This window comes from Rhinolophus sinicus, linkage group LG07, assembly GCF_036562045.2.
Source record: "Rhinolophus sinicus isolate RSC01 linkage group LG07, ASM3656204v1, whole genome shotgun sequence".
In the NCBI taxonomy this organism is placed as follows: domain Eukaryota; kingdom Metazoa; phylum Chordata; class Mammalia; order Chiroptera; family Rhinolophidae; genus Rhinolophus; species Rhinolophus sinicus.
Window position 1 is genome coordinate 65096137 of NC_133757.1, and position 5741 is coordinate 65101877.

General features: G+C 43.4%; 1 pseudogene; it reads right to left on the reverse strand.

The window, feature by feature from the left end:
- Positions 1–2015: 2015 nt before the first annotated feature.
- LOC109433779 (eukaryotic translation initiation factor 2A) lies at positions 2016–5373 on the reverse strand (annotated as a pseudogene).
- Between the last annotated feature and the right edge of the window lie 368 nt (positions 5374–5741).

Genomic DNA, 5741 nt, shown 5'->3' on the forward strand with positions numbered 1-5741 from the left:
ATGCTGATTCTAAGAGCATGAATGATAAGTATGCTACCTGGGTCCCCATCCCCCCACGGGCATCCTGGGAGTCAGGCAGGATGCATGACTGCATGGTTTCTTAGCTGGAGGGGAGCAGAAACAAAGATGGAAATACCCTTCTTTACTCTTCCCCCTCCCCACCCCACATGAAGTTTGGTTTGATCCTCAGGATTCTCATTCTCCGTTGCATTTCTGTACCCTTCTACCCTTCTGTTATCTCTGGTTTGAGCCCTGAGAATAAATTTCTTGGTCAAACTCTTCAATCAGGTACTTACAAAGGACCTGGCTGCAGGAATGACAGGAACCAGACTTCAAAGAGTTTTCCAGGAGCCCAGGAAAGTAAAGGCTTTTCCTGCAGTTCCTCGAGCCAAGGAATTAAGGAGAGGCTATGGGTCACGGAGCTACAACTTTGTGAGTAGGAATTCCAGGGCTTCCTCTAGGACCGGCGGGGAGACCAGCTTCCTTCGCGCAGAAGCCGCCCTTGTCTTTCCATGTTGACTTTAGAGCCTTTTTTCCATCCCTGAGAACTGCCCTTTCCCTTCGGAAGAGAGTCCCACCTCCCCAGCTGTTGCTTTAAGCACCATTTTCTTCCCAACGACCTCTGTCCGAAGGTGTCCTGAGGCGTCACAGGCCTGTTTGCCTTGTCCCTGGTCACCGATGATGCATTAAGGAGCACGCCGCAGTCACTGCCAGCCTCCCGCACAACGCCAAGGCCCACAGGGGGAGCCACCATAGTTATTTAGAACAAGTAGCGAGCATGGATCGTGGGCGTCCCTAGGCTCAATACATAAAGTTTAAAAGAGACATGTGTGTCCTGCAACAACTCAAGTGCCATCCAACAACTTGAGTGCCAACAACTCAAGTTTGCATTCAAGATAAAAACCGAAAGCAGAAAACCACTGGAGACCTACCACTCTGTGGCACGCAGTGCCCTCCCCATAGATTTCAACCATCCTCTGTCTCCGCTGGACTCTTCTAAGCAGAAGCTTCCGGGCTTCTTCTCCAAGTGGCACCGCCGGTCAGGAGCTGAAGTAGCCGCCTCCCTGGTTTCTCAAAGCAGCTTCTCTGGACCCCTTTCCTGCCACGTTGTGTTCTCTTCTCCACGTTCTACCACTTTAACATCATCATCATCAGTTCTGTTACCTGCTGGAAACTTTCACATGTATTAATAATGTTCTTCCTGACAACTCCAAATAGGATTTATTTTTTACTATATTTTACGATATTTAGACAAAGCTTAGCTTGTGGGAGGCACAAAACACACATACAGAAATAAATGAGACCTCAGCACAGCAGAATCTGTGTCCAGCTCCATCACTGACTACCCCAGGCCACCAAAGAGGTGACCTTTCTGTAAGGAGAAATGACACCCAAGCACATATTCAGACTGTTCTGGGGACTCCTCAATGGGTAGAGCAGAGACTAAGTCTTGGTTTACGATAGACTCCTGAAGGAAGTGGACGATAAAGCAATTCAGTTTTGCACAAAATTACTGTATTGAATTTCTATTGAACAGCTTAGTACAAGTTCAAAAGGAAGAGACTAATACTCATTCTAAAGTCACAGAAACAAACTTGTTCTCTACGCTTATTTTGCGCTGACTTCTTTTAACCAGTCTAATGGGCTATTCTAAGGAAAGATATACAGGAAGAAAATGAAATGTATTTATTTATTTTAATTTAAAATGCCATTATTAATTTACATGAAAAATAGTACTGAATAAGAATGATATTTGGCTTTTAGTCTGTTGAGCTTAGCTATGAAATTCACATCTCTCTTCTATAACATATATTGAAAGGTAGGAAAATTCAATTTAATTGATGGACATTATTAACTAATTTGACATATATGCCAAAGCTTGGATGAATGGTGAGTGACAGATGAGCAGTAAGTGTGGGTATGTGATGAGCAGATGACATTCAGGGTGCTCTACAGGGTCTAACACAGAAGATGTGTTTCCACTGATTGAAGCTAACAATTTGTTCTCTGTGAATCTAATGTGAATCTCTGTGAACTAATTCCAAAGCTTCCAGCTCCTGGAGAAGGATGGTGTCTTTTAAAATTTTCTCCAACTCATTGTTTTTTCTAGCTGTTTTAATTTCTGCTTGTTCTTTCAAGGTTCAATTGCTTTTAGATCTTCTTAGGCTCTTGAAGTTTTCATCTGTCTCAGGGTCTCCAGATGTTAACAGAGACAGTATTTCATGGTGTACTCTGTGGCGCAAGGGTAGGTGCCATGTCTTGGTTCTTGTCACTTACTATTTTCTGCTTTGCAGCTTTCTTAGCCTCATATTTCCTTTGATTTTTAAGGGCTGCTTTTGATAATGGCTTATCATTTCCTGCTATTCTTATTTGGGGGTAGTTTCTCCTCAGGCCAGCTTGGAATTGGTGACTGGTTTCTTTCTTACATCTGGGAGTCTATTAACCATTGCAAATTTATGTTCCTTATTGGGTACTTCACTTGGAACCCCTTGGTAAGCTATTGTTTTTGCTGGAAATATTACAGTTCATACATAAATGGCTGCTATGACAGAGCTGGCATGTCAGACCTTGTACCCAATATTAACATACAACCTGGGAACATGCATGGTAGTCAAAATGTGTTACCCATCTGGGTACCAAGCTAAATATGTAGGATCAGAGGTTACTGGTTTAGAAATAAGTTTGTATTTTTAAACATCCCTTGATTATATTTGTCCCTCAGATTTCTAAATCCAGCTAACATTAATATGGGGTTATGAGGGCTAAATAAATTGCATTTAGAACACCAGTTCCAAAGTCAAACACAGTACCACATTTCAAGTTGAAATTGTTACTTTGGCAGACATAAAACCATAAATACCATAAAACTAAGTAGAACTAGAATTGCAAATTATATCATAAATGGGGCTATGTTTTGGTAATTGAATGGATTCAGCACTTTGTCTACTTGCTGCCAGCTAATGCATCATTTGTACACGTAGTAGGAAGTTCCTGTCTTGTCAAATCTCTTCTAGCTATTACAATGCAGCAATATCTTTTTCATTCGGTAGCATCATAACCTTATCAACATTAGAGGAACGGTTGTTGTCGGCAGCGGCGTGAGGTCCACTAAAGTTGGGGTACAGATAAAATCTAACAAATGGAAGAACACTCTTACTCTTTGGAGCATAGAGTCCCCTTGTATCCAAGTGATAATAGACAATAATTAATTTCTTGGAAATGCAAATTACTTGCAATTTTATCAAAACTGTCTTTAAAGAAGTGAGCTTCATTGCTAACATTTCAGGCACAAATAGTTTCACCATCTGAGCAGGATGGATACCAATTTTGCATTTTTTTTCTGGTTGAAAGACTTCAAGTACATCCCAATGTTCACATTACAGAACTACATTTTGAGTCTCCCAGGGGTACATGCATGTGGGAGGGTAAGGCTTCTCTGTTGCCAGGCCACGTTTTTGTTTGTTTTGATAAGTCAAACTGCCTTTGGAGGTCAGAGGAGTGTAGTAATCCAGTATTAGTGAATTGATAATATTTATTGTTTTTTCGTTGCCTTAGCAAACAAGGTCCTACACTTACTAAAGGTATAGATTTTGCAATTTCCCCGAGATTCCCTTGGAAACATTGTGCTTTGTGTAAAATATGGTGATCCATTCAATATAGAGCGTCATTTGGACCCTCAGATGGGTTCATACACTGACGGTCGGGTCTTGGAAACACTTCCCCAGAAGAATGTAGGCTCTGTGAAGGAAGGGAGCTTCCTGGTCTCACTCACCACTGATCCCCAGCCTGTAGCACAGAGCCTGGCACATCGTAGGTGCTCAGTATATATTTGTCAAATGAATGGACTTTTGTCCCTTCCCTAGCTCTTAGTGCCCAGTGTGCTCAGTAAATAGCTACTGAATGAAAAATAAATAGGTGAATGAATCAGTAAATGCATATTTCTATTGTTAATCCTGCTGCAAGTTCCCCCCAGACATGGTGTAGCAGCGCCTGACCACAGAACATCTCTTCTCCATCTTCCCTCCTGGTCCTGTTCACATGACAGCATTGTTTATAACTAGGTTTCCTTTGATCAATTCCAGAACAAGAATGAATCACGTCTAGGTGGAAGACAGCATGACTGTGGAATCCTGAAATATCTCTCTCGGCTTGACTTTTTCACTGACAAAGAAGAGCCTGGGGATGGTGAGCCCTGAATGAGAGAGAAAGTTCTGATTTTCCTTGTTTGTGATTTAGATTGAAACAAAAGCAAGTCCCTGACCTGGTCTTCCCTCTGACCAGGTCTCTTACTCCTGTGCAAAAGGGGAGGCCATGCCAGGAAGGGCACAGCAGTTGCAGAACTCTGTGAATCAGTGGGTCACAAGCCAGCCAGTGTCTGGGGCCAGAGCTGCCTGGAAGCTTGTCAAGTGGTCAACCAGGGAAGGTACGAGCAGCAGTGGAAATGGTTGGAAGAGAAGCAAGAGAACTTGCCACAGCAGCCACCAAGACCTGCCTCCAAACACGCCTGCTGTCTTTCCTTACAGGGCAGAGGTGTTAAACCCTGACCCTCCCCTTTGGAGAACGCGCCTCTTAAGACTGAGTGTAAAGTGGAATGCATCCCTCCAGATCTGACTGCCACCCCTCAGGTCCGAAAGATAAGCCTGGATGAGAAACAAAGGATGCTGTCCTGACTTGCCAGAGTTCCCTCTCCTCACTGCTGGGCCCCGCACATGGAAGAAGCTGTTTGGGCACACCAGGAGGAGTGGATATTCAAAATCATATGTCCAGGTGCTCTGTTCAAGTAGTGAAACAAGGCTCCTCCACGGGAACCCTCCCTCACGTGCCTGTCCTCCCAGGCGCCTGTCTGAGTGGGAGACCCTCTCTTTTCCACCAAGGGCCAGAGTCCTGGTTTGTGTCCTGAAGCTGCTTCACACATTCATGCTTTTAGTCCTTTGGTGTTTAGCTCACTGCTGGTGAAAACTTGGCACACTCCACATCTGCATCTGAGTAACTCATTTGTTTTAAACTTTGGAAACATCTGAAAAATTAAGACAGTGTTAAAATTGTGTGTGTGTAACAGCAGATGGGAGAATCCCTTTCCTTGGCTATTTATAACCTTTCCCAGGCACTAAAAGCACAATCAAAGCACTTTGATTGTGCCGTAACTCGGCCGTAACTCTCCCCATCCAGAACACGCTGAGTGCAGTACTTTCTTGTTTTATGCACTTCCTTGCTCTTAAGTGCTCTCTGTTTGAGTTTCTGATCTGATAAATTTATTTAAAAATTGAGTTTTATTGAAATTTCACAGTTGTCTGAGCTCTTTCTTCTGACCTCTATGGCTGCTTCTCCTTGTCTGTGAATCTGGGCCAGGATGGCGCCTCTGGTCAGGGCCATCAACTGTCACGTGTATTGGCCACTCAAATACAGTTATCCAGGAGACCTTTACACCGCAGGAGAAATATCGTGCGGGAGACGCAAAGTCCTGCACCTTCTGTCCCTTTCACTTCATCCCTGCCTCTTGACAGAAGCCTGGTGCCCAGAAGGTACTGTGTAAATGCTTGTTGAGTGAATGTTCCTGCCTCTAACCTCTGTTCTTTCTGCTGCCCAAGTTCTTAAGATTCTCCAGTTAAATTATGATCTTTCATGGATCTGAGTCTATGAACAAACCCTTTTGTCTTTCCACCTTGCTTTAAGAACTCACATTTTCCAGTTTCACAATGGTAAATTGCGTCCATGTATTTATCTTTGAAATGAAGAAATTG